The following is a 27,148-nucleotide window of genomic DNA, read 5'->3' on the forward strand; positions in this document are numbered from 1 at the left end:
AAAGGAGGCCAGCAGCACTGTCCAGAGGAAACAAGAAGGGCAACACTACAAACAATCCTAAAGACTCCAACTGTCCCCATACCAGCCAAAATACTGGACAGAAGTGTAAAACTGGTTTAATCCAACAGTTTGTGTCAGTTGTGCTACTATGTGAGCTGTGGGCAAAGAGAAAAACCGTGATACAGATGTTTCCATTGGTAAGAGCTGTGACTCAGAGCCAGACTTGCATTCGTATCCATTTACTATTCCTAGCAGGGTAATTTGGGCAAGTGACTTAACTTCTCTGAGCTTCAGTTGCCTCAAATGTTAAAAAAAAAAAAAAAAAAAAAGGGGGTGTCTCATTGAGCCACTGTGATGATTAATTTTTTAGAGTCCAAAGTTTTCAGTACCTAATAAAATGCTCAGTAAATGTTGGACATATTATACCATTGAGAACATCACAAAGTATGATGGAAACAGGTCGGGGACAACTCAGGGAATAAGTGGATGTTCTAGCTCTGTCTCAAAGCGCTGAAGAAGTGTGTGAGGTGAACGCTCGCCTGGATGAGCAGAGTATAAAACTGGTGGAAGCGGCTAGAGGTGAGGGTGGGAAGGTTGGCTGGTGTCGTTTCCTCCAGCGCTGCCCCCGCCACTCATTCTCCCTTCTAACCTAAGTACAACCCCAATCCTGCAGCTAGCTCTGCTTCAACCCTGTTGATGACTCAATTTGGATTCAGGGTAACATCCAAACTCCTTAGCACACAGCATACAATTAATGTGCTCACTCAATGTGCATTTATTTAACACCTACTATATGTCAGGTACTATTCTTGTAGGCATAATACATGGGCTTTGACCATGAGAATTCACAGACCAGTGGGAAAAAAAGATGCATGTCAACACGCTCAGCACAAGTAATCAGAGCTCTGATGAGTGTGTGCCCCCAACCCTGTAGTGGGGGAAAGGGCTCACCTCCTTTAGCTTGGTGACACCAAGGAAAGCAGTCAGGACAGGATTAAGGGGACTTTTGGCAACTAAGTAGGAAACAGGAAAACATCCTGAAGGCAGGGAATAGCACGTTGAAAAGCATGGAGGCAAAACAAACTGGCCTTTTGATGGTATCCTTACGAATGCATCACTGCTAGGGCACCTGGGTGGCTCAGTTGGTTAAGCGTCCGCCTCTTGATTTCAGCTTAGGTCATGATCTCACGGTTCATGAGTTCGAGCCCCACATCCAGCTCTATTGCTGACAGTGGGAAGCCTGCTTGGGATTCTGTGTCTCTCTCTGTCTCTGTGTCTGTCTCTACCTCTCTCTCTCTCTGCCCCTCCCCCACACGTGCTGTCTCTGTCTCTCTCAAAATAAACTCTGGGGGAAAAAAGTGCAACATTGTTGGAGTTTAGAGAAGAGCAAGTGTGGAGCTGCAGGAGATGAGGGGAATAAGTAGGCAGATGTGATCAGTGACCGTGGGTATCATGCTAAGGAGCCCGCACTTGACCCCATGAGTAACAGGGGACGCATAGACGGTGCTGCACAAGACAGACCGCACAGGGAGAAGAGAGGCTAGGAAGCCACTGAGGGGCTCCTGCAATAACCTCGGCTCTGCGGGACGAACGAATGAACACACCGATAGATGAATGATCATAGAGATGAGTGGCTCCAGTAACTTCTGCTCGTGTTTCCACTCACATGAGAAAGGGAAGTGGCTTTCATTCCTTTTCAACTGCTGTGCCCTCCCCCGCCCCCACATTCATGAATGGTTTCTCTTTTGCACGCATGTGTCTCTCTTCCTCAAATACTGGGATCTCAGAGAGCTGCAGCCTGCACCTCTTGTATTGTGCCGGTTATATTTAAACAATTCACTCTTGAGAGCCAAGTACCCAAACCTATTAAATCAGAATCCCCAGGAGTCCCAGGCAGAGAATAGAAATAAACAGTCCAGGTATAGCCTGAACCAAAATAGCCATCAATTAGAGCTACTCTGATATTGTTCTGACTGAAGAAGAGGAAAATTAAGGATGCTGAGAGCAGGCAAAGACCTGGATGGCAGGCACAAGATGGCCAGCCTCCTTAGAGGCTGACACCGCGCCAGATGGGTCACAGGATTTGGAGGCCAGTGCTAGTGTCCTCTGGCTCCTGACAACTAGTGTGGATACACGAATTATGGGCATGCCATGTGGACAGTAGATACAAAGAGGAGTAAGACACAATCCAAATCCTCAAGAAGCCCGCAGCTCAGAGAAGCGAGGCAGGAAGCTGCTTGAACCCCCTGCAGTGTAACAACTGCTAAGACGTGACAAATGTCTCACCTGCTTCAGTCCTACCGGCAAGGACAGAAAGCCTTGACGTAGGAAGGAATAGTCGAGCAGGGTCCAGAAGGGTAAAGCTTTCTAAAAATCAAGGAGACAGTTCACACAAAGGCAGAGATGTGAGAGAGTGAGGAAGGCTCACAAAACATGAGAAAGAACTTGGTCAAATCTGAACATTTGAAGCTGAAAGCCCATTCCAGGTCCCTTTGTCTCCCTCTCTCGCATTCAGGGCAAAGGCCTCTGGAGGCAGCTTTCTAACCTTGACCTCAGAAAGGCTAGGGGACAAACACTGTCTTCAGGCAGAAGAGAGCTACAAGTGGGGTCACAGTTAATCAGCATAGCAGAAAACCTATGATCCAGCCATTGTTAAAAAATGAAAGCAATTCGACACGGTCCATCTATAGGGCACTTCCTAAAATACACGTCTGAGGTTGTGAATTTGGACCGTGGCATATAAACTCCAGGGAAAGCTGAATTCCTTTCCCAAGCCTGCCAGTTACTTAGCCACGTGACCCTAGGAAGGCAAGAAACTCCCTGAGCCTCGGTTTCCCAATCCATAAAAGGGGACGAGTATGTGTGTGATACCTCCCACTCTACAGAGTCATTGCAGGAAGTGGCTAGGACTATGTAAGGTGACTTGGCATGGAGCCTGACACCCAGCAGACAATGAGCAAATGTCAGCTCCCTTACACTCCGCCCCAACCTCTTAAGTCCCGGAATGAGTTCAATGCACACATCTCACACACAATATGGTCCTGGTTAGAATGCCCATCCACTTCACTTAGCCCACTAGGTCTACCAAAAGATGGCGAGAGAAGGACAATAACAGCATTAATTCTGAGCCAAATACTTTGCTCCTATTTCCTCATTTAATTTTCACAACAGCCCAGTGGGGTAGCTGAAGCCTATGCATCCCCATCTTACAGTTGAGAAATTCCGGAGCTCGGAGAGCGGAGGTGAGACCCCAGGCTACCCAGCTAGTTAACTGGCAGAGCCAACGATGGACTCCAGATCTAACCCAGATCTGCATCCACTCAGACGCTCCAAAGACGGCCACTCTGGACATGACCATGAGGCACCCTCAGGCACCTTTTCACAGCAAACTGTACCTGGATGGAGTATGACAGCTCTCACATGCCCAAGAGCAGACTGGCCGCTGACCCTACTCAGCGACACCTGCCGGTGTTTCCTGGGCATCAGATGATCCATCCATATGACTTGCTCCACTCAAGGCGGTACTTCTGCAACTTTGTGATTAACGATAAATTACAAGAATAATTCTCATATTATGGAAGCAGTATTTATGAGAAAGTTCCCGGGACAATAACTGGTAGGCTTTCTTAATTCTTTAATAAGAACAAAGGATAATGAATTCAAAGAGTGGGCTCTGGGACGATTAAAAGTGAACAAAATGTCCTGTTTCTCAGTATCGGCCTTTTTTTTTTTTTTTTGCCACTTTGGGGAGGTTTTGTGCCCTTTTTTTAAACTTCCAGATTTCATACTTTCTGTTCAGTTTTTGCAACTTCCCAAGAGCATGGTTTAAAAAAAAAATGGAAAAAAATAGAACCTCAGCCCTTCTGTATCACTTTCAAGAAGGTACCTCTTGCAGAAAAAAAAAAATTAGGACATAAAAAACCCTCGCAGGCTTGCTTCAGCTCTTCCCTTCCCCTCAAGATCATTCTTTTTTTTTTTTTTTCTGGTAAGCAAGTAGTCAGTCTTCGGATGATCGGTGTTGCATATCTTTGGGAAAAATTCATGCCAGGCTAGTCAAATCATAACGGCTGCTATCATCAGCTTGCAATGGTTTCCAAGTTACTCCCCAGCAAAGAAACCACACGGACACAAGCACACAGATCTTCTCTAATTTTGACATTGGAAATATCTATTTGAAAGTTTTCAGATTGAAAAAGGATACAAATAATCACCAAACAGGACTGTATCATCCAAAACCTAAAATAGAATCCAGACCATGCAGCATGCACTGCTCATTACCTTCCTCCTTTCCACCTCTCAGTGCACACAGAAATAAACTCCGGGTGTCTGCATTGCACTCTGTTCACAGTGGTCTATCTACTGGAAACATCTGGCAGCTTTGGTCACTCGATGTAAACCTCCCAAGCAGGACTAAAGTGTAACCATTTAACTGAAGAAAAAAAAAAAAAAGAAGAAGAAGAAGAAGAAAATGTGCCCTCTCCCGGCTTTGTCCCTGACTCGTTGAGAAACTTTATAAATCCACCACACCATTTCTTTAGTTTTCATTTCAAAGCCTGTCTAACACCCATTATGACATACTGTCCTATCTTCTAGAGAAAAGGAGGCTAAATATGAACTTTTCTGGAAAATGTGAAGTCACCATTCAATTCAACATTTCTGAGGGCTGATAGAGCACCAGGCACTAGATTACAGAAGTGAAGGCATCGCCCTTTATTGCACAGTTTTGTGGCACTAGGATGGTACTTCCTAACCGATGTGCTGAGGCACACCGGACAGCTGTGCCAAGAGCTTCATCCCCTTGTTACTTAGGGAGGCTGGACGGGGTTGGGCTGGTTAGAGCCCAAGGATGGTCAGCCTTGCAGTGAGCCATCTCTCTTTATCCCAGTGTGCCGAACAACCAGCATCTTTCCTGAGAGTGCTGTCCTGTGAAAAAGGTAAGGCAGGATTTGACTAAGATTGCTGATATCCCAGGGGTCATTCGGCCCAACCCTGATGCGTTTGAAATCACAGATCTACTTGTTATAGTTTTCTTTTTTGGTTTCCTTCCAGTTAATGGCAACATCTTATGGTCTTAAATGTTCCTCCCTTCTTGGTGTCTGTTTCTAGTCTTCTTTTAGCCAAAAAAGCAAACAAAACAAAACAAAGAAACAAAGAAACAAACAAAAAAAAAAACCCAGAGCAATTATACAAAAAAATCACATTACATTCAACAAACACTTACTGAGTACCTAAGATGTGTTAGGGACTTTGGGCTCTTACAGAGGAAACACAGCACAGACACACTGCACCATTCAGTGGGGTCACAACTTAAAATTTTAAACAAAATTAGGGTCACTGGGCCATAGATGAACAACTAGCCGCAATCCTAGGGCGAATTGTTTGAGATTGCTGCAAAATGCCTCACGAGTTTTATAACAAAGCCTGATAAGGGGTTTCAAAATTTGAGCTGAGCGGGGAAAGCTTCATTTACGCATGCAGCAGCAGGCCATGGGAGTGGAGCGCACAAAAACTCTGAAATAGAACTGAATATTCGGTCTTGGCTCCATCTATTACTGGCTGAAGATTTGATATTTCAAATTGTTTAATCTGTCTTGGGTTTCTGTCTTAGAAAAAGTGAAAATAACACCTATATTTAAGGTTATCATAAAATGCAGAGCTGATATATACAGCTTGGTCCTAAGTCAAGTTAGTATTTGATAGATGGTAGTTTCTCTTTTTAAGTTCTATACCCTATATTTGGAAATTGACCTGGTGACAAGAAAAGAATGTTTTTCAAGAACACAGATTTAAAAACAAATTACTGAAATGCTTGGAGATTATGAAGGATATTGTCAAGTGCATTTCCACCAAGAACAATTCCTTATTTCTGAAACTCTCTCAAAACTGCACTACATTGCTTACTGCCTTACTATAGTGAATACACATGCACTATCTTTTGTTACACAAGCTTTATTATATTTTTAGTTTATTTATTTACTAAAAGAAAGAGAAGAGAGCGACCAACCATGCAAGCTGGAAGAGGGGCAGAGTAAGGGAGAGAGAATCCCAACCAGGCTCCAGAAGCCCAATGAGGGGCTAACCTGTGAGATCACGACCTGAGCCAAAATCTAGACTTGGATGCTTAACTTATGAAATCACCCAGGCACCCCTGTTACACAAGGTTTAAAATCAGTTTTGCATGCTTTGTGCACAAGAGGTCTTCAAAGTTTGCTAAGGGAGTAAAGAAATGATTGAATACAGTTTTTTTTAATGTTTATTTATTTTTGAGAGAGAGAAAAATGAGTGGGCAAGAGGAAGAGAGAAAGTCTGGGACTGTCAACACAGAGACTGATGCAGGGCTCAAACTCACGAACCATGATATCACGACCTGAGCCGAAGTCGGATGCTTATTAACCCACTGAGCTACCCAGGTGCCCTTTGGACACAGTTTTTGACAGAGGTAGGAGAGCTTATGCTAGATCAGCCCTGGCCAGCTTCCCTTCTGATCACTTCCCTAAGATAACCCTGGCTTATGAATGGCCTCTGGCTGCCAAAAGTGGAACCAATCACATGGTAGTGTGATATGAGGAAAGGAAAAAAACAAACAAACATGCTTCCCATCCTGGCTGTGACATGAGACAAAGTCTCATGGAACTCTGATTTTTTTTTCATCTATAAGAATAATAATAAAGTTACTATGAAAAGTCAGTGAGGAAAGGTCTACAACTTACTATGTAACTGATTAATTCAATTGGTGTCAGTTTCCTGACCCATCCTTTTTATTTGTGATAATCTTAGGTCAATAATTTCACCTCTCTGAACCTAAGTGTCCCCACCAATAGAATAGGGATAATAACATCTATCTACCTAGACGATTTGGTAAGGAAGTAACAAGACAGTTTTGGGAAGTATCTGGTGTAGGGTCTGTAGCATGGTATATACTTAAATATTGCTACTTTCCTTTCACCCTACAGAATTATTTTCATGAATTCTGCTTCACTGGAAATTCTAATCACTGAGTAGTGTGTGTGTGTGTGTGTGTGTGTGTGTGTGTGTGAGAGAGAGAGAGAGAGAGAGAGAGACAGAGAGAGAGACAATTTCAATTGCCAAAAAGCCACCATATATTTAAAAACCCTAAGAAAAGCTCACTGTAATCTAAATGTCTGCTGGAATGACTTCTCATGTCAGAAGGTTTGGAGCCCACATGGCCATGCTCATCTTGAGGTGCTGGGTATCGAGGCCGGAGCTCAGAATCTACAGAATGCTACGCTCTCAGAGTCATCCAGTGGGACAGAGACTACACGACCCTGAGTCATGCGGGAGATGTGCACATTCCGACCAGCAGAAATAGCAGCATCAGATAATGCCCAAAGGCCTGCTGTACAATGGAGTTCATTATCATTCATGTGAATGAAGTGGGAAAGGTACTGTCATCTCTTCCTGCGGTTTACTGAGTTTTCATTGACAAAAACATAAGAACACTTTTGTTTGCTAACACACTGCCCTTTGCCAGCCAGCGAGGGCCCCACCGTGTGAAGTTGCACTTCATGTTTCAATGGAGCAAATCTCCCCCAATGAGAGAAAAGGTTACTTCCCCCATCATGCTCTCCTGACCACTACCTCTGCCAGATCCTGTCATGTGCTAGAGAGAGAAGACAAAGCAAAAACAGGGCAGCCAGCAGAAAAACCACTTCTCACTCCTGCCCACCTTCTAAATCCAGAATGTGAAACCAGAGTCCAGTGGTGCTATCTGGCTCCGTGGTCAAGCCCCCACCCCTGGGTATGATTCATGGACAGAGTTGGTGGGGGTGTCTTACACATAGTTGTAAAGCAGCACATTGGAGGTGGCAGTGGTGTCTCAGGGACATAATCTCAAAGCCTATTCTGCAAGCACTCTTTCTTCAGACAACAAAAGAAACAATAAAATTATAGCTTTCCTTGCAATCTCATTCTAGGCTTACCCTCTGAACACCTCCACTGAATCTGAAACCCCATTTTAAACAACTTCCTCCACAAGAGCGAATTGAGGTCCACCAAGGTCAGTGATCTGCCTGAAGTCACCCAGTCAATAAGGGCTGGAGCCAGAATTACAAGCAAGAGGAGGAAAAAAACATACCTAGAAACACAGATTTAAAGACGGCTACGGCATAAAGGGCCTGGTTGCTCTAATAAGCAGAGGAGCCTCTGGTCTAGGTCTGGCCACAGCAGAGTGACTGACAGGACAAGGGGCCACTGCTGTGCTTCCGGATCTGCCCAATGCTGATGGGGAAGCCCAAGACAAGAAGTTAGGGAACAGCTGTACCTTTGCTTTGTGACCTCGGAGAAGGACGTGCAAGCAGCTCTGACTCTAGGAAAAGAAAAGTGTGGCCATGTGGCTGTGGCAGTCAAATGTGCAGTGGCCATCAAGACACACAACCTAAAGAATAATCAGGTCCACACCTTGGAGGACTCCCAGTGAGTTCTCAGTGTGAATCTCACGGGCACCTTCAATGTGACGCACCTGGGGGCCGGTGAGATGGGCCAGGATGAACCAGACCAGGGAGGCCAGCATGGCATCATCATCAACACTGCTGGAGTAGCTGCCTTTGAGGGCCAGGTTGAACACACTGCACCTTCCACTTCCATGGAAGTAGGCTGCCAACCAGCCTCCCAGAAAAAGTGTGCAACTTCTTGGCCAGCCAGGTGCCCCTCCTCAGCTGGCTGGGTGGCCCCACTGAGTATGCTCCTCTGGTGTAAGCCATCATCAAGGACCCATTCATCAGTGGACAGGTCATCTGGCTGGATGGGGCCATCCGCATGCAGCCTTGAAGGGAGAGGGCAGAGAAAACACGAGCTCTTCCACCCCTCCTTCCCCTGGAGTACTGTTTGGCAGCTTGGGAGGAAGTCCGATAGTCATTTTGTAACTCTGTCCAGCAGTCACACACTGTGCCTGATAGAGTCTATTTCTCACCCAAAAAAGAAAAGAAAAGAAAAGAAAAAAGAAAAAAAAACACTGTTGAACTGAAATGCATCAGGAGTATCCAGCACAGAGGCTGGCTTAGAGTAGGCATTCAAAAATTATTTCCTTTCCTCCTATAGAAGAGGTAAACAGTCTGGGTAATTGGTGGCTCGCCCACACTGCGGGGCCCCTCTATCAGCAGGAATCATTAGTCCCACAGAAGACTATGACTACCACCACAGTAGTACTTGCCACCCTTTATTTAATGGCCACTGTCTGAACAGACACCATTTGCAAAGCTTTAAATACAATCCAACTGAACAAAGAAGAAGGGAACTATCACAAAAAGGAACATCTCTCCAGAAAACACAATGAATGACTTCCTCCAGACTGGGGCCAAATCCCATGTGTTAAGTAAGGGTCGGATGACCACATAATTAATCAACCAAAGCAGGACAGACTTCAGAAAGAAAGGACACGCTGTGGATAATTACTCGGGGATAATGTGCAGACTCCAGGGCTGACTGTCCTGGACAAAGTAGAACATGCAGTCACCCTCGTTTAGCAACTCAATTCCAAGTCCCAAGAAGCCAATTCACTATTTTTCAGGGAGTGAGCATAGGTGAAGAGGAAGATGGATATTTATGGTGGGATACTTTGTGATTTTAGGCCTTTGAAGAGAGGCTTATAGCACATGTGCTTGAGGGAATAATGGAATTAAAACCTGCAAGGCTACAGGGACACCTTTCCCCTGGCTCACTTCCACTGTGGCCAATAAGTCTCCTCCACTTTGGGATCTTTGCACAGGCCGTCTCCCATTCCTAAAGCGCTCTCTGCACCACTCACAAAACTTTTCATCTGGTTAATTTCTATTACCACTCAAGCATTCAGCTTGAAACCTTACTATTTTTCAGAGAATGGTTTACCTGACCACCCCTGCACAAAATCTAAACAGAATCTGTCAATACACCTGTTACTTTCTATTTCATAGCCCTTACAAAATCACCTGTTTATAGGTTTCTTTGAATGACTTTTTAAATTTTACCTTCCTGTAGAGTATGTCTCATGAAAGAAGTAAAGTAGAGACTATATATCTCTTCCATTCATTGCTGTAGCCCTCGGTGCATGGTGCAGTGTCTGTTAGAATTGCTAACTGAACGAATTAATCCATTGATAAAGAAAGAAGGTGAATTCAATAAACACCCATGTTCCATTTATTCCTCACAGCAACTCTGGGAAATACATATAATTTCCAAATTACAGATGGGAAAACTGAGACTCTTCAAATGATTCAGCCTAAGCAAGGCAATCCAGCAACCAGATTATCTGAGTCAGCTCTCCAGACACTCGTTTTTATCCATGGGAAAATTCCTAGAATACCGAATTAGTAATAAGAAAGTAGCTTGTGACAGAGTCCATGACAATGAATGGTGTCCGTAGTTGTGAATATTTTGTCCCAGCTGAAGAATCCATTCTGCCCCCACTGCAATGAAACCCATGTCCCCGGAGCCTGTGGAATGTCTCTGCCTACTCTCTTCTGGGTCCCCCCCCTAGATGGGGTTACATGAACCTTGCTAATTTCTGAGGACTCCATTCCTTTTCCCCGGGGGACATGCAGACTCTGGCCTTCTATTATGATGCTAGCAGAAAAGATAAGTTAATTAACTTGCCCAAGATCACACAACCAAGTGGCAAAGCTGGTTTAAGCTCAGGTCTGCCTGACTCCCAGGCTCTTGACCCCACGTTAGAATAGTAAAGTCACAGTTTTTCATAATTATGTTTCAGTCCTGAGCACAAGGTCTGGTCACTTTCAATTACACTTCAGTGATTCCTAAGTTACCTCAATGCTGAAGCCTTCCCTTTACCTAATAAGTCATCCTTCTACAGACAAAGAAAGACCATCCAGAAAAATGTCCCTTAGAATTGTTTCCCACGTCATGTTCATTAATAGAAATTTGGACCCCAGAGACCTCACTGTGAGGGTATCAGTCCCTTTTCTGTTGGTTGCTCTCATTCATTATAACATGAGGGTAGTGTCCACCCAAAAAGGAGGCCTTTCTCGGACCCCGTGTCATGTAACCCCATTGACATAAACAGCAATCTTTAAGTAAAGAATAGACCTTTATTTCATTGAAAGCCCAGGAAAAGAATGCCTGTTTCCAGCTTCCTATCATACAAGCCTCTGGACACTTTGACTGAATTTCTTCTTGCTTTCTTTGTACAAGCTTACTTGCCACTGGTTAGTTTCTTCCCAGATGTGCTCCTTGATGGGAGGTGGGCGTAGAAGGTTACCACCTGCCCCTGGGGCGGCTAGGCCGGAAGAGCCTTCCCAGTGGGTGTCTCTCAGAGGAAGGAAGGGCAGATGTGTGACCTGAAATGAACCAGGTTTGGGTCAAACGCCTCAGGTGTCTCTGGCACCTGCTGCTTGCATGCAGTACCTATTAGCTGCTGTTGCCCAATGAGCAGATGCCACAGAGAAAACTTTGTAAATCACTAAATGTTAGTAGATCAGTTACCTTAGAAGATGTCTTGTAAGTTATCTTTGCTGGCTCAAGGTGGCCGAGACCCTGAGACACTATAAAAGTTTAAAATGTTACATGAGCTAAATATAAACATATATTTATATATAGATACACACACACATATATATGTATGTCTATATATACATATGTTTCCAAAAGCTAAATATGTTTTTATTTCTTCCTGATGCATTTTTTAATGTTGCAAATGTTTCTCCAATGGTTATGTGTTACTTTCATGATTATATTGGTTTACAATTAATCAAAATAATATTTTTTAACTAATAATAAGACTTGATAATTAAAATTTCAAGTTTAATACTAATTTGAGGAGGTAAATGAGAATGGAACACTGGAAAAAGATACATAAATCCATTCCCTAACACAAAGCAAATGATGACACTTCACATCATTTTACACAACTACTGTGCAAAACCACGACGGTTCCTCACGACACTCAGAATAAAATTCTAAATCCACATCATAGCCTCAAAGGCCCAGCGTAATCTGGCCCCACCGGCATCTTTGATCACACCTTCTGCCATTCACCCCCTTACTTACTGCAATTGGATTCTTGACTATGACAGCCTGTCCCTGTCTAAGGACATTCACACAAGCTGTTCCTTTGGCCTAGAACACTGTGCCCTCCGTCTGCACGGAGGCAGACATCTCCTTGAATGGATACACAAGTCTCAGTTCAAATGCCACGTCTTCAGCAAGACCTTTCCTGATTACCCATTCCAGATGAGCAGCTTCCCATGCTCCCCACAGTCACTCTCTGGAACAATGCCTATGTCATTTTCTTGATATTTATCACCATCTGAAATTCCCTTGCTTTTTTGTTCCAAATTGCTATATACTTTAATATAAGAGATGATCACGACTCTCATATACATATGAAATGAAGATGTATCAGAGATCCTCTTTAACTTGAAGACTCATGAAGTAACCAGTGAAATGTTACAACCAGTTCAACAGAGAAGTTCAAGTGCCACACGTGGATATTCAGCTAAGGAATGCTGAAATCAATTTATAAATTGACGTCAAACTGGCAAAAATGTTCCACATTGACAGGTGATAATCAAATGCATTCTACCAGACACGGTTTGCGTTTTTATGGAGGGGAATTCACTGCATTACTAACAGTTTTCTACTACTTCCCTCTCTCCACAGTTGTAAAATGACCTTGTGATAAAGAGACAGCCCCCCCCCGCCCACAGTATCAAATGATCTCCAGAGACTCCAGATTCATGGACACAATATTCAGTGACCTCTTCTGCCTGTTTCAAAGTCATCCACAGTTTCCCCTGTAGTATCTATTACTACCTGAAATTATTTTGTTCCATTATTTGTTCCTTTGTCTAATCTCCCTGCCCTGGAATATTTCAGGAGAACACAAACTGCCTGCCTTATTCATCCAGTTTTCCCCAAAGCCCAGAGCTATAACTGATTTATATTATGTATTTAGAAATATTTGTTTAATAAATAGGAGTCCAATAACTACTTGAAAGACCAGAGTCTTGAAAGACCACACTCACAATTTTGAAAAATGCAAACTAAAATAAGATAATCACTTCTTCCCTTTCATATTTGCAAGGGACAGTAAAAGGCTCCATCAAGTTCCACTGAGTCTGAACAGAAGGCCTCAGGGACGTCAGTGGCCAGCACCAGCACGGATCCTTCTAAGACTGAACCACACTTCCTAGAATCTCCGTACTAGGCAGTTCAGAGTTAGAGTTTGCCAAAGGGAAGAACTCATGCAAAATGTGGAAGGCAGAAGCCAGGGTCCCTTGTGGCCAGAGGCAGTGACGTTTCAGACCTGTCCATAAGTTTCTGCTCTGCAGTCATGGTGACCGGTGGTGTAGACTCTCAGACATCTCCATGGGCTCTGACTTCTCCCCCTACCCTGAGATGACGTGGTTACTGATGGATTGTCTCAGCTTCTGGCACAGCCTTCCAGACTCTCAACTTCTACAGGCTTCCCACACTCGTGTAGGCCTAATTCCTACTTAAACTCTGTTCCCTAAAGAACTTGTAGGGATGGTTTTATTTTCTTGACCAAACCCAGGCTAATACAGGAGGGATTTCGCACACAGCTTTCCTCTTTCACTCAACAGATGCCTTCCATAGTTAGTGGTGTTGGAGAACAATTCAGTAATAGGCAAAAAGTTCACCACCTTTGACCCAGTTACTCCACTCCTAAGAATTAATCTATTCTTAGGAAGTAATCATTAAACCAGATAAAGATCTAGGTTTATGTAAAAGGTTGTCAGTGGCAGCAAAATAATACTTTTTTCCCAAAGAGGGAAAGACCAAAAAGTCCAACTACAAGGAAGTAGTTGGTATATTCATAAAATAAAACTTAAGGTGTATTCATAAAATAAAAGATTTTGTACCTTATATGAGTCATGGGGTTTTTAAAAATTGCTTTATGATACAGTAAAATTACAACTAAAGTTAATAGAAAATACAGTATATCAAATAATGTATGAAGTATCTCAGTTTGCCAAAATAAAAAAAAAAAATGAATACCATGCTCTGGGGCACATTATCTTTGTGACTTGGGGCAGATCGGTTAACTTTTTGAATGCCAGTTTCCATATCTGTCAAGTGGAGATCATAACACTTGCCACGGCTTTCCTAAAGAGTCAGATGATACAAGTGTTTTATCTGAAGCACCAGACCAACATAAGTGGCCTGACATACTTGCACCTTCACTGCCTAGCAGGAAGAGCATAGCACAGTGGTTAGCACCAAGCCCTTGGGAGCCAACTGCCAGGGTTCAAATCCTGGCTTTGCCACTTACTAACAGTGTCATAGTAAGAAAGTCACTTTGGGGGTGCCTGGGTGGCTCGCTGGTTAAGCATCCAACTCTTGGTTTCAGCTCAGGTCATGACCTCACAGTATGTGTGTTCAAGCTCTGCTGACGGCATGGACCCCACTTGGGATTCTGTCTCCCTCTGGCACTGCCCCTCCCCTGCCCCTGCTCGCTCTCTCTCTCAAAAAATAAACAAACGTTAAAAAAAAAAAAAAAGTCACTTTGTCTCTGCACCTCAGTATTTCCATCTGAAAAAATTGACTTAAACTAGTATTATTTCATATTGTTATTATGAAAACTAAATTAGATAACTTAGGCAAAGTTTAGGAGAGCACTTAGGATATGGTTAAAGTTAAACAGATGGTATATCTTCCTCTAGAACTGATTAACTTTTCTGGCATCACCAAGTTAATACCGATACTATAGAAATAAGCATATAAATTGCAATATTAACACTTGCACTTTACATACTCTGTCTCATCAGATATTCACAACAACACTGTGAAAGAGGCATTGTCACCCCAATCCTACAGTCAAGGCATCTGGAGCTCACTGAAGCTGTGACTTGTCCAAGGGCACACAGCTAGGAAATAGAAGAGTAAGAGCTTCACCCCACATCAGGCTGACCCCATCCACCTAGGACTCTTTCCACGGGGTCATAAATCACAGCAACTTTTAATTTCAGGTTTCTGGTAACATTGTCATTCACTGCATTATTCTTAACTTCCCATATTGTGGAATCCTTTTTTCCCTTAAACGTCAAGAATTGCTTCTTGGGGTGCCTGGGTGGCTTAGTTGGTTCAGCGTCTGACCCTTGGTTTCAGCTCAGGTCATTATCTCACAGTTTTTGAGTTCGAGTCCCACATCAGGCTCTCCACTGCCAGTGTAGGGCCTGCTTGGGATTCTCTCTCTCCCTCTCTCTCACCTTCCCTTGCTTGTGCTCTCTCTCTCAAAATAAATAATTAAACTTTTAAAGAAATGAATCAGTTCTTAAGCATTATCACTGTCCCACAATACCTAGTACGGTGCCTGGCTAGTAGTAGGCTCTGATACATCAATGTCAAATGAATGAAGAAATGCATGCATGCCAAGTCAATGGGGGAAAGACAATTTTCTCCAACCTATTAAGGCTTTTTTTTAAATAGCAAGAATAAATGCTGAGATAACTAGCCATGAAAATAGTAACCACTCAGCTCACAGCGAACTACTGTAATCTCCCTGGCTAGTCCCCTATGAACTTCAGTCAATAGTGCAATCCTATGGCACATTAAGCTCAGAATTTGATCCAAAAGAAACACAATCAGTAGGCACATAGGTAATTGTTCTGATTAAATACAGCCTGCTGGAATGAAAACACCATAGGATGTTTGCAAAACTCTGTGGCTTTAATTAGATGAACCCCATTTTAATAGCAAAGATACAACAATGTATTCTTCAGGCCCGTGGAGTAACTAATGCAATTAGTCTATGATACAGTGTAGCTGATCTGCATCCAGTTGTGGAAATTACAAGATGATCAATTAAAGCTGCCCAACCTAATTCCTCAAAGTCTCATTGGGGGGACTGAGGTAGGCACTTCCATGTCAGCCTTCAGGGAGAAATTGATCTCGCCAACATTCCCAGTGGAAGGGAACTAACTTTTGTTACCAGCGGATTATGTGTTGGGCTCTGAGCTTTGGCATAAGCATAGACCATCTTTGTCAATCCTCCCAGTGACCACGATTTTACGAATGTGCAAACTGAGGCTCAGAGAGGTTACACAACTTATTCAGACATGTATCTGGTATGTGGCAGAGCTTAGATTCAAACCTGGAGTTGCCTGGTTTCAAAGATGTTGGTGTTGGTTGGGCCAGGTAAGAGGTAGGCCTGCCTGAGTTCAAATCCCGGCTCCTGCACATAATAAGAGAGAGCCTTGGTAAGCTTCCTAAATTTCTCCATCCTCAGGAGTCTCATCTGTCACGTGGATATCATAGCAGTACTGTTTCATAAAACAGGCATGGAAAGTAAGTCAGACAGCATGAAGAGCAAAGAGTTGCTACTAGCTGTTGATTATAATTTCATGGAGTGCTGCTAGCAGACACCTCTGACGGGTCACAGAAATGAGCAAGTAGAGTCCAGAGAGTTCCATATGGTGGGATGAGGTCACAGAGAGTAAATGCTAGAGCTAGACTCAACTTAGCACAGGACCCCTTAGACACTCAATCAAGTGCCACAGATTTGTACTATACCTCCGTTGATCCTAAGAACAAACCAGCCAGGTGGGGAGCATGGAAGCCCTACATAAGGAGACTGACTGAACTCAGAGCAATGAGGTGACCAGACTGTGGCGCTCATATGTTGGAACAAAGAGGTAAGCTTAACCTCCTCCCATCCCACAATGTCTGTGGCACTGGGGCCATGAAGGCTGAGTGGATCCTTAGGATAATTGAGGTCCAAATGCCAGCCCTGCAGCTTATCAACTATAGATCCAGTTTTCCCACCTACAAGAAAGAGATGGAGGGGGTCCCCAGCACTTATCATTGTTCTAAGTGTTAAATAAGCTATCATGGGGGAAATGCTTAGGACTGCACCTGGTACTATTTTGCCTTGTGGTAGCCAAGTTGCATTATCTTTGCATGGAAATACAATAGTTCTTACCTTCTGTAATGCTTTTGAATATGAAATGAGTTGACCCATGTAACACGCTTAGCATGGTGTCAACATATGATGGAAACACTAGGTAAATGTTGCTTGTCTTCATCATGTAGTAGCAGCCATGTTGCAGGTGGTGATAACAGGCCATCAGAGTACACTTCTCCCACAGACATAAGCCCCCCTAGATTGCTACCAGACCTTCACACTATAACCTGAATGGTATTTTTGTTGGTCTTGGCTTCTTTCCTGAAGAATTTACTTGTTCACTCCCGGGGAGAATAAAGTGATAATTCTACCCATTAGTGCCAATAATGGGGAGAGTCCATCTTGCTAAGGAGAAAGACAAAGTTCACCCACTTAGTATTCACCTCCTTGAGCTGTTGTAAGGATGAAACTGGACAAGACATGGAAAGATCATGGTTGTTGAATGTACCAGAACTTCCCAGTACTTCACAAACACAACTAGTGTTTTAGAATATCACAGCAGATGATCCTAAGGTCTTCCAGCTCTAACCTGCTTCAAATGGAAGATGGTTTGTCTGCATATTTGTGTATATGCTGTCTTAGGATGGTGTTAAAGACAATTCTTGGACAGCAGCGCCCCCTGATGATCCCATACCAATTTAAGACATTGCAAGTCCAAAATCTTAACCCAAGAAATTGGTGCTCAAATGACCTACCCCAGTTAACTCCCAAAATGACTTAGTTATTTTCAACTCTATCCAGCTGCGCTCTAGGCAATGTGGAGAAAAACAAAAGATTCAAAAAATTAGGTGCCTCCTGGTGCTGCTTCAAGAACTAACACCTGCATATCTCTTCAGCAGGAACACACACCTCTCATCCTGCTCCTCTGTGCTCCAACCACATTGACCTTCTTTTTGTTACCTGCAACAACCACTCTCCTGACCTCAGAATCCACAAACTTTATTTCCTCTTTCTGAATGGTTCTCTTGCCCCGTCCCTCTGCCCACTCAGGACTTCTCCATCTTATCATCCGCCATCTTTCAGGACTCCCACAAGTGTCACAGAAAAGTCTTACCCCACACCCATGGCGAGGACACGTCCTACTATTAGATGACTCTATCTCAGCCTTATTTCTTCTCAGAAGCCTTATCAAAACCACAATTACACCACTGATCGGGTTACTGGATGCAGTATCTATCGCAGCAACTCAATTAGACTGTAAGCTCCTTGAAGGCAAACTCAACCTGTATCTCTAGCCCCTAATAAGGCCCTACAACACTCATTAAAAGTATGTTCATTTATTTCAGTAATCACAACAGAGTGTGAGGTATTTTGGTGTTTGAGTTTACTTTTGTTTCTATTTTCTTTTTCAGAAAAGGAATAGTGGCAGATTAAATTCCTTAAAACAACCTGGTATTAAAAAGCATTGATCGATACTACCCAAAGCAATCTATGTATTCAATGCAATCCCTATCTAAATAACACCAGCATTCTTCACAGAGCTTGAACAAACAACCCTAAAATTTGTATGGAATAAGAAAAGACCTGGAATAGCCAAAGTAATCTTGAAAAAGAAAACCAAAGCTGGACGCATCACAATTCCAGAATTCAAGTTGTATTACAAAGCTGTAATCATCAAGACAGTATGGTACTGGCACAAAAAGAGATACATAGATCAATGAAACAGAATAGAGAACCCAGAAATGGACCCACAAATGTATGGTCAACTAATCTCTGACAAAGCAGAAAAGAATATCCAATGGAAAAGAAACAGTCTCTTCAACAAATGGTGCTGGGAAAACTGGACAGTGACATGCAGAAGAATGAACCTGGACCACTTTCATACATCATACACAAAAATAAACTCAAAATGGATGAAAGACCTAAACATAAGACAGGAAGCCATCAAAACCCTAGAGGAGAAAATAGACAACAACCTCTTTGACGTTGGCTTCAGCAACTTCTTACTTGCCATGTCTCCAGAGGCAAGGGAAACAAAAGCAAAAATGAACTATTGAGACCTCAGCAAGATAAAAAGATTCTGCACAGCAAAGGAAACAATCAGCAAAATTATAAGGTAACCGATGGAATGGAAGAAGATATTCACAAATGACATATCCGATAAAGGGTTAGTATCCAAAATCTATAAAGAACTTAACCAAACCCAATACTCCAAAAAACAAATAATCCAGTGAAGAAATGGGCAAAGGACATGAATAGACACCTTTCCAAAGAAGACATCCAGATGGCTGACAGACACATAAAAAGATGCTCAACATCACTCATCATCAGGGAAATACAAATCAAAACCACACTGAGATACCACCTTACTCTGGTCAGACTGACTAAAATGAACAAATCAGGAGACTATAGACGCTGGAGAGGATGTGGAGAAAGAGGAACCCTTTTGCACTGCCGGAGGGAATGCAAACTGGTGCAGCCACTCTGGAAAACAATATGGAAGTTCCTCAAAAAATTAAAAATAGAACTACCTAAGCAATTGCACTGCTAGTCATTTATCCAAAGGATACAGGAGTGCTGATTCGAATGTGCACATGCACCCCAATGTTTATAGCAGCACTATCAACAATATCCAAAGTATGGAAAAAGTCCAAATGTCCATCAACTCATGAATGGATGAAGCTGATATGGTGTATGTATGTGTATACATATATATTTTGTACGTTATTATATATTATATGCCAATTCCTACAATAAGTTAAAGAAAATAAAATGTTAAGAAAATCATAAGAGAAAATACATTTGCAGTACTGTACTGTATTTATTTTTTTTTTAAATCCATCTATAAGTGGACCCACACACTTCAAACCCACATTGCTCACGCATCCACTGTACTATGTGGTCACACACACACAAATGAGGACAATCTCTACATAGTTAATATGGAGAGTTCACCAGGGTATATTGCTGAGTGAAAATTGGAAAGTACAGAACAGTTATAATATGCTACCTTTTGTCCAAGAAAAAAAAGGAAGATTCTCTCTGTTTCATACACTTGCAAAAATAACAACAAAACAGAAGAACTATAGATGAGAAATTAACAAAAGCAGTCATCTTACAGGAAATGCATTAGGAGATGTGTGGAAGGGAAAGAGACAGAAGAAAACCTCCTTGTATATGCCTTTCCAGGCCATTATGGCCTTTCAATAATGTCAGTTCTTTACCTATTAAAAGTAAAGCTAATTCTTGAAAGCATTTCTAAAACTGAAAATAAACCGAGACAAATAAATCTAACCATATATCAATTTAGTAACATAACCACACAGAAAAACGATTATTTTTCCCCCCAAGATGCTCTGACCACAGCACTTTGACTGAACATCTACAGTGGGATATGCTCCATGGACAGAAAGAACTACAAAGAAACATAAACCAAACCTATTTTACGTTATTAGTAAAATTCATGTTGTTATTTTGAAACTATTTTCTTGTATTACACAATAAAGCAAATGAAGAATTCTATTAATGATAGTCTAGGAAAACATAAGATTCAATTATAGAATAAAAGATGAACTGTAGAAGTAATGCCAGAATTAAGGCAACAATGGTTAAATGAATGAATGGTTTTATTGACCATAGATTATCTATCTCAGCCCACTGAAATGGCCCAGCCACAACATCACCTGTCACCGTAATAACCCCAAATGCTCAGATTATGCTCTCTAAAGTCACGACTTCTTGGAGAATCAGATGCTTTCAGGACTGGATCAGGGAAGGTACGAGGTGTGCCTGGAACACGCTGTCCTGTTCAAAGGCAAAGAAGCTTTCAAATAGTAATCGGGTCTGTCCGAAGGACACAAGCACAAGTGGAAAGGAGCTCATGCTGCTCCGAACTGTGAACACTGGAGCATCAAAAGAATAGTGATTATAATGCACTGAAACACACTGTACCTACCAGAGCCATGAGTCCATGATGATTCTCCAAAGACAGCTAGGAATACAAATTCATTTGTCACGATTTGAGGTGGTCATTAAAGCAACACCTTCCTTTGGAAATTGCCAAAAAGAAGTAATTAAGTATTCATTCTGCCTTGTCAGTAAAAACCATATATCAGGGCAAATGGATTCACTTGTGACAGAAAGATATGTTTCAAGCAGTAATTGCAAAAGGAATGTTAGCATTATCATGTTGGCCTTTCCCCACTCCTAATAGATTCTCAGGCAGGAGAGCTGCTGTTAGCCCAGAGAGGTAGGTAATTAAATTCAGTTGAAGAAGGATCAGAGAAAGCTTCGAGGGAGTCCGTGTGGGCTGAGGCTTGAATGTGAGCCAAGAACAGGAACTCAGAAGGACTCGTCAGAGGGAGGGAGATGCTGGAAGCCTGGAAAAGCTGATGGACCCGCACTGATACTGGAGGGGACTGTTACCCATTAAAAAGATCCAGAGTCAGTACAAAAAAGATGAAAACTGCAGAGGGTCAAAATTATCTTTGGGAAATCCCTTTGGAAGGAGCTTTGCTGCGGCCCACTATGTGGCCTCTCAGGAAAGCCCAGCATGGCCAGCTTCCACACAGAGCTGGGACCACATCACGATCTGAGAAACGTAAGATAATTAGCAACAGAGGGTGACAGCATGCTCTGAGAGGCACGTGGGACCTGAAGACAACTGAGGGGAAAGCAAGAGTCCCGTCTCCCATATTTGGCTTTTTGGCACATTCGGCACATCCCCATATGGCACGTTCGGCAGACTGGCTCCCAGTTATGGACACGGTTTGTTTATACTGTCCATGGTTATTCCCACCTCCTCTCATTGTAGGCAAAACACCCACATCCTCGGCCTCTGCTGCTGAGTGTTCATGGTGCGAAGGTACAAAAGGTGAGGGACCAGAGATGAGACTAGAGACATGGGCGGAATTCACCTTTGGCAGGGGGTAGCTTGCCACACCAAGCAGTTTAGACTCTTGGGGAAGAGGAAAGCTACTGGAGAGCTTCAAGAGGAGTGAAATTGCCTGAGATATGAGCTTGGAAAAGATGACCCCGGCTTCCTCGCGAAGAAGGGCATGGAAGCCATGTGGGGATTTGGGTGGGGCTAAGAATATAGACAAGTAAAGAGGTTGTGGTCACCAATGTGTTTAAATCTGACTTCTTTTTCAGGTCTTCCTTAATAGAGGCCAAGCATCACATGCACTGAACCTGAGTGTGAAGTTTTACATCTGAGGGGAAAAGCAGATGTCAGCTATAGAAGCCCAGTGCACAGAGGACAGGCTATTTAGGGATCTAGATTCTTCAGCCACAGGAAAGCTAGTGGGTGAGAAGTGGCTGGTTCCCACTGAACTCCCCTGGGCAAATGAAGGGAACCAAAAGGTGTCTTTTCCCAATAACTGACCATAGTAGTAGAAATTATAAATGGGACCAGGAAGTGGTCCCTTTACTTCAACCCACCTAGAATACATTCAAAATAGCTGCTGCTTGAAAAAACAAACCTCGAAATTCTAAAACAGTCTACTTGGCACACATATCGACACATTAAGCAAACTTCATTGAGCATCTACCATGTCAGGGCCCACACTCTGGGTCAGATTTACAAAAATTGGAAATTAACCCCCTGGAAAGTAAATGCCTGATCAATGAAACACACAAGTGAGCAAGAAATTCAAAACAGGGTGGTGCTCTGAGGGGGCAAACACAGCCAAGACTACAATGTACTTTATTGACACTGGGAAGCCACACGTGATGGATGGAAACTGGCTTCCTACTTACTCTAGTCAAAATACCATTCGCCTGAGGAATGAAAAAGAATTCTAGTGGATTTCATTTCCAGCTTGCCTCTGCATCAACCAAATATGTTTTTAGTTTCCAATCTTACTGTTTAAAAATTCTTAAGGTGAACAAGACCACCATGATGGTTAGCAGCTACAGTAAAATGAATGAAACGGAATATCTCAGTGATACAGTAGTCCCCTCCTACCTGCATTCCTGTGGGAATACGTTCCAACACCTCCAGCAGATGCCTGAAACCGTGGACTGTGCCCAATACTATATAGACTACATTGTTTTCTACACATACAGACATGAGAAAGTTCAATTTACAAATTAGGCACAATAAGAGATTAATACCAATAACTAATAATAATAAAATAGAAACATTATAACAATATACCATAGTAAGTTATGTGAATGTGGTCTGTCTCTCAAAGTATCTTACTAAACTGTACTCACCCTTCTTCTTGTGATGATATGAGATAATAAAATGCCTCCGTGATGAGATGGAGTGAGGTCAATGACGTAGGCACTGTCATATAGCATTAGGCTACTGTTTACCTTTTGATGATATGTCAGGAGGATGGTGGCTGACCCGAATGTGGCTGACTGGGGGTAACTGAAGCCACAGTCGGGTCAGGGAGCAGGAGAGAGGTCACTATAGATATGACATAACTACAAGAATTTTTTTTTAATTTGAGAACTACAGGTAGAAATGTCTACTTTACCTCTGCTCTTGAAAGCGAAAATAAACAGTGATGATCGACAGATGCATAGGTGATAAAGACGTTACTAGATAGAATAGACAATAAATTCCCCTTCTATGTCTCTCATATGGTCTTTGTCAAATGGTTATTTGCTTTTTTCAAAACTCTTAATCAAAGGAAAATAAATGTCAGTTAATTTGAAAATTCTGGTGAGTCTGGATCTAGTAGCACACAGTGTTATACAAAAATACACTTTATATCCAAATTCCCCTCAATTCATGAATGCATTTACAAAATGCAGTATTATCCATATATGGGACTGACTACTACTTGGAAATTAAAAGTAGCAGACTGTGATATACACTATAACATGGATGAACCTCAAAAATATTATGTTAAGTTTAAGAAGCCAAATGCAAATAACTATATATATATATATATATATATATATCATTTGCATGAAATGTCTAGAATGACTAACATGTTTCATCTACAAGAAATGTCTATAAAAGGCAAATCTGTATAGACAGAAATCAGATCACGGATGCTTATGAGTGGGAGTGATGCAGGAATTAACTGTAAACAGGCACAAGAGAACTTCATTTAGAATGATGGAAATGTTTCAAAATGGATTGTGGTGATGGTTGCCTAACTTTATAAATTTACTAAAATAAACTGAACACTTATAATGGGTGAATTTTATGTCATGTAAACTGTAGCCTAATAAAGCTATTAAAACACTTGGATGTGCACATGCATGCGTGCACACACGCACACACACACACTTTATATATTTTTAACCCCAGGCAAACAGGAAGTACTTGAAGATGATGCCATGCAACTGCCTCATACTGAGCATCTCCTCAAGAGCCAGGTACTTTCATCTCTGTTCCAGAAACCCACCTTCAGACAGGTAATGAGATTAGCCCAGGAATGCAAAGCACAGCCAAGCTAAATTAGGAATGGAAGTCAACTGGACCCACCTCTAAATCCTGTACACTATTTGTTTCATTATGCCCCCTAAGTAGAAACAAGTAGCTTCCCCAGATTCACACAGTGTCATCAAAGTAAGAAATGAGACTCCCCCTGCATCAACTTCCCTTCTCTTTCCCGGCTATTGCCAGGCTCTGCTCCTCTGGTCTCCTGGCCACTGCCTTGGGATCTGCTCTAAGTCAACACTAGGCATGTCATTCCTGTGCTCAGAAATGGTGTTCTGAGGCTGAAAGGTTGGCTTGAGCCCTTCGCAGCCCAGGTCCAGCACCAATGATGCTCCCGGCATTGCTCACTGCTCCGCCCCCTCCAGCCCTGTACTGCTTTGCTCTCAATTTCTCACTACGCTTGGAAGATGATGGCCATCTTCTCATCTCTCTGCCCTTTGTCCATGCAGCTCCTCTCACCTGAAGTGCTTGCCTTCTCCTCGCCCCTGCCAGGCATTAGCAAACTCCTGCTCTTCTTTTAAAATCATGAACAGGGGCACCTGGCTCAGGTCATGATCTCGCAGTTCATGAGTTCTAGACCAGCACTGGGCTCTGTGCTGACAACACCGAGCCTGCTTCAGATCCTCTGCCTTCCTCTCTCTCTACCCTTCCCCCATGCACTTGTGTGCTCTCTCTCTCTCTCTGCCCTTCCCCCATGTGCTCGCTCACTCTCTCTCTCTCTCTCTCTCTCTCAAAAATAAACATTTTTTAAATAAAAATAAAATGAAATCATGACCAAATATCATATTCTTAGGAGGGCCCTTCCACTGCTTCTCTAAGCACCATTATTTATTTCAGATAGCTTGTGCATACTCTGATCATTTTCTTCAGTCTCTTAAGCGCCATTTAAATACATTTACACATTATCAGTCTAGTATATTTGTTATATTTTCTTTATAACTTTAGCAAGCATCATTGAAGAGGTTACTTGGATTAAAGTCTCCATTCCATCACTTAGTAGCTCTGTGACTTTGGACAGATTATGTAAACTCTCTATACATCAAGTTTCCCAACAGTAAAATGAAACCAATAAAAGAATATACTTTACGGGTATTTCTAAGAATTAAATATACTCATAATCATTAAGGAAAAAACATATCTTCTGCTCCACAGCAAGTGCTTAATAAACATTAGCTCATAATATTAACTTTTACTATTATTGTAAGAGCTCAATATATGTGAATTGAATAAATGGAAGAGAGAAGGAGGGAGGCAAAGAGAAGGCAGAGGCCCCTTCATAGCATGGAGAACAGCACAGGTTTTACACACAACAAAAGTGAATCTTTGCCCTGCTGCTTCTACAGTGGGTAATCTTGAACAAGTTATTTGGCCTCCATGTGTTTCAAGGTGAATAAGTATTCTATTGGATAACACATGTAAAGTACTTAGCACCCAAGACCAAGCCCACAGTATGTAATGGAAACAAAGTTTTGTGAAAAAGAAAAATCTTCTGCTTAACTCCTTCAGGCCAAGGCCACCTGCATGTACACACTGTAAGCTGCTGCCTGAAAGCCCAGGACTGTGGGATGGTTGAGAGACGTGAATGTGAAACCTAGTCTCACCCCCACCTCCATCCTGTCTCAAAGCTCACAGGTATTACAGAAAAGTTTCTTCCAAGATGGTCACTTTCAATGAATCTTAATTTGTTTTTCACCTACTTCCTCATGAGAATAACATTAAGAGCACAGAGAAAATAGTTCAGTGAAAAAAACTAGCCAAAAAGCAATGAAGAAATTCTCAACAAAATATTAGCAAACCATACAGACACATAGAAAAAGAATTAAACACCTGGACCAAGTGGGATTTACCAAAGGAAAATAAGGCTGCGCTAGTAGCTCTTTTTACAGAAACTGAAACAGCCAAACAATATTGAAAAATAAGAACAAAGTTGCAGGACTTACACTTCCCAGCTTGAAAATTTACTATAAAGCTACACTAATCAAGACGGTAAGGGAGTGGCATAAGGACAGACATATAAATCAATGGAACTCAGAGCCCCCAAATAAACCTTACATTTATAGTCAACTGTTTTCAACAAAATTGCCGAGAAAATTAAACAGGAAAGAAAATCTTTTCAACAAATGTTGCTGGGATGACTGACTATTCACCTGCAAAAAAGATGAATTTGGACACCGACCACACATTGTACACAAACAGTCACTTAAAATTTATCAAAGACCAAAACGGAAGGGCTAAAACTACAAAGCTCTTAGAAGAAAACACAAGAGAAAAAACTTCATGACTGTGGGTTAGGCAATGATTTCTTAGATACAACATAAAAGCACAAGCAATAAAAGAGAAAACTGAAAAATCAGACTTAACATTAAAAAACTTTTGTTATCCAAAAGACACCATCAATAAAGTGAGAAGACTTCTACAGAAGGCGAGCAAATATTTGCAAGTCATGTATCTGAGGAGGCATTTGTTTCTGGAGTCTATAAAGAACTCTTACAACTTGATAATAATCAGGCAAACAACCCAATTTAAAAACGGGCCAAGGAGATGAATAGATATTTCTCCAAAGAAGGTACACAAACGACCAATAAGCACATGAAAGGATGCTCAAGACCATTTTTCATTAAGAAATGCAAATCGAAGCAGTAAGATAGTACTTCACACCCAGTAGCATGGCTAGAAACTAAAAAAGTCGGATAGTAACAAGAGTTGGCAAGGACGTGAAAGATGAGAACCCTCATACATTGTTGGTGACTTGTGAAACGCTACAGCCACATCAACACACAGTTTAACAGTTTCTTAAGAAGTTAAACATAAACTTACCATATGACCCAGCAATTCCAATCTGCCCAAGCGGAATGAAACGGGCTACAAAAAAATTTTATAAGAAGGAAAAATGAACGTTTGTGAATGTTCATAGCAGCCTTCCTTGTAATAAC

The 27,148-nt window shown here is 42.2% G+C and overlaps 1 pseudogene; it reads left to right on the plus strand.

The window, feature by feature from the left end:
• Positions 1 to 7,364: 7,364 nt before the first annotated feature.
• On the plus strand, positions 7,365 to 8,787 carry LOC120240872 (annotated as a pseudogene).
• The last annotated feature ends 18,361 nt before the right edge of the window (positions 8,788 to 27,148 follow it).

Source organism: Hyaena hyaena, unplaced genomic scaffold, assembly GCF_003009895.1.
Source record: "Hyaena hyaena isolate Hyena2069 unplaced genomic scaffold, ASM300989v1 scaffold_268, whole genome shotgun sequence".
In the NCBI taxonomy this organism is placed as follows: domain Eukaryota; kingdom Metazoa; phylum Chordata; class Mammalia; order Carnivora; family Hyaenidae; genus Hyaena; species Hyaena hyaena.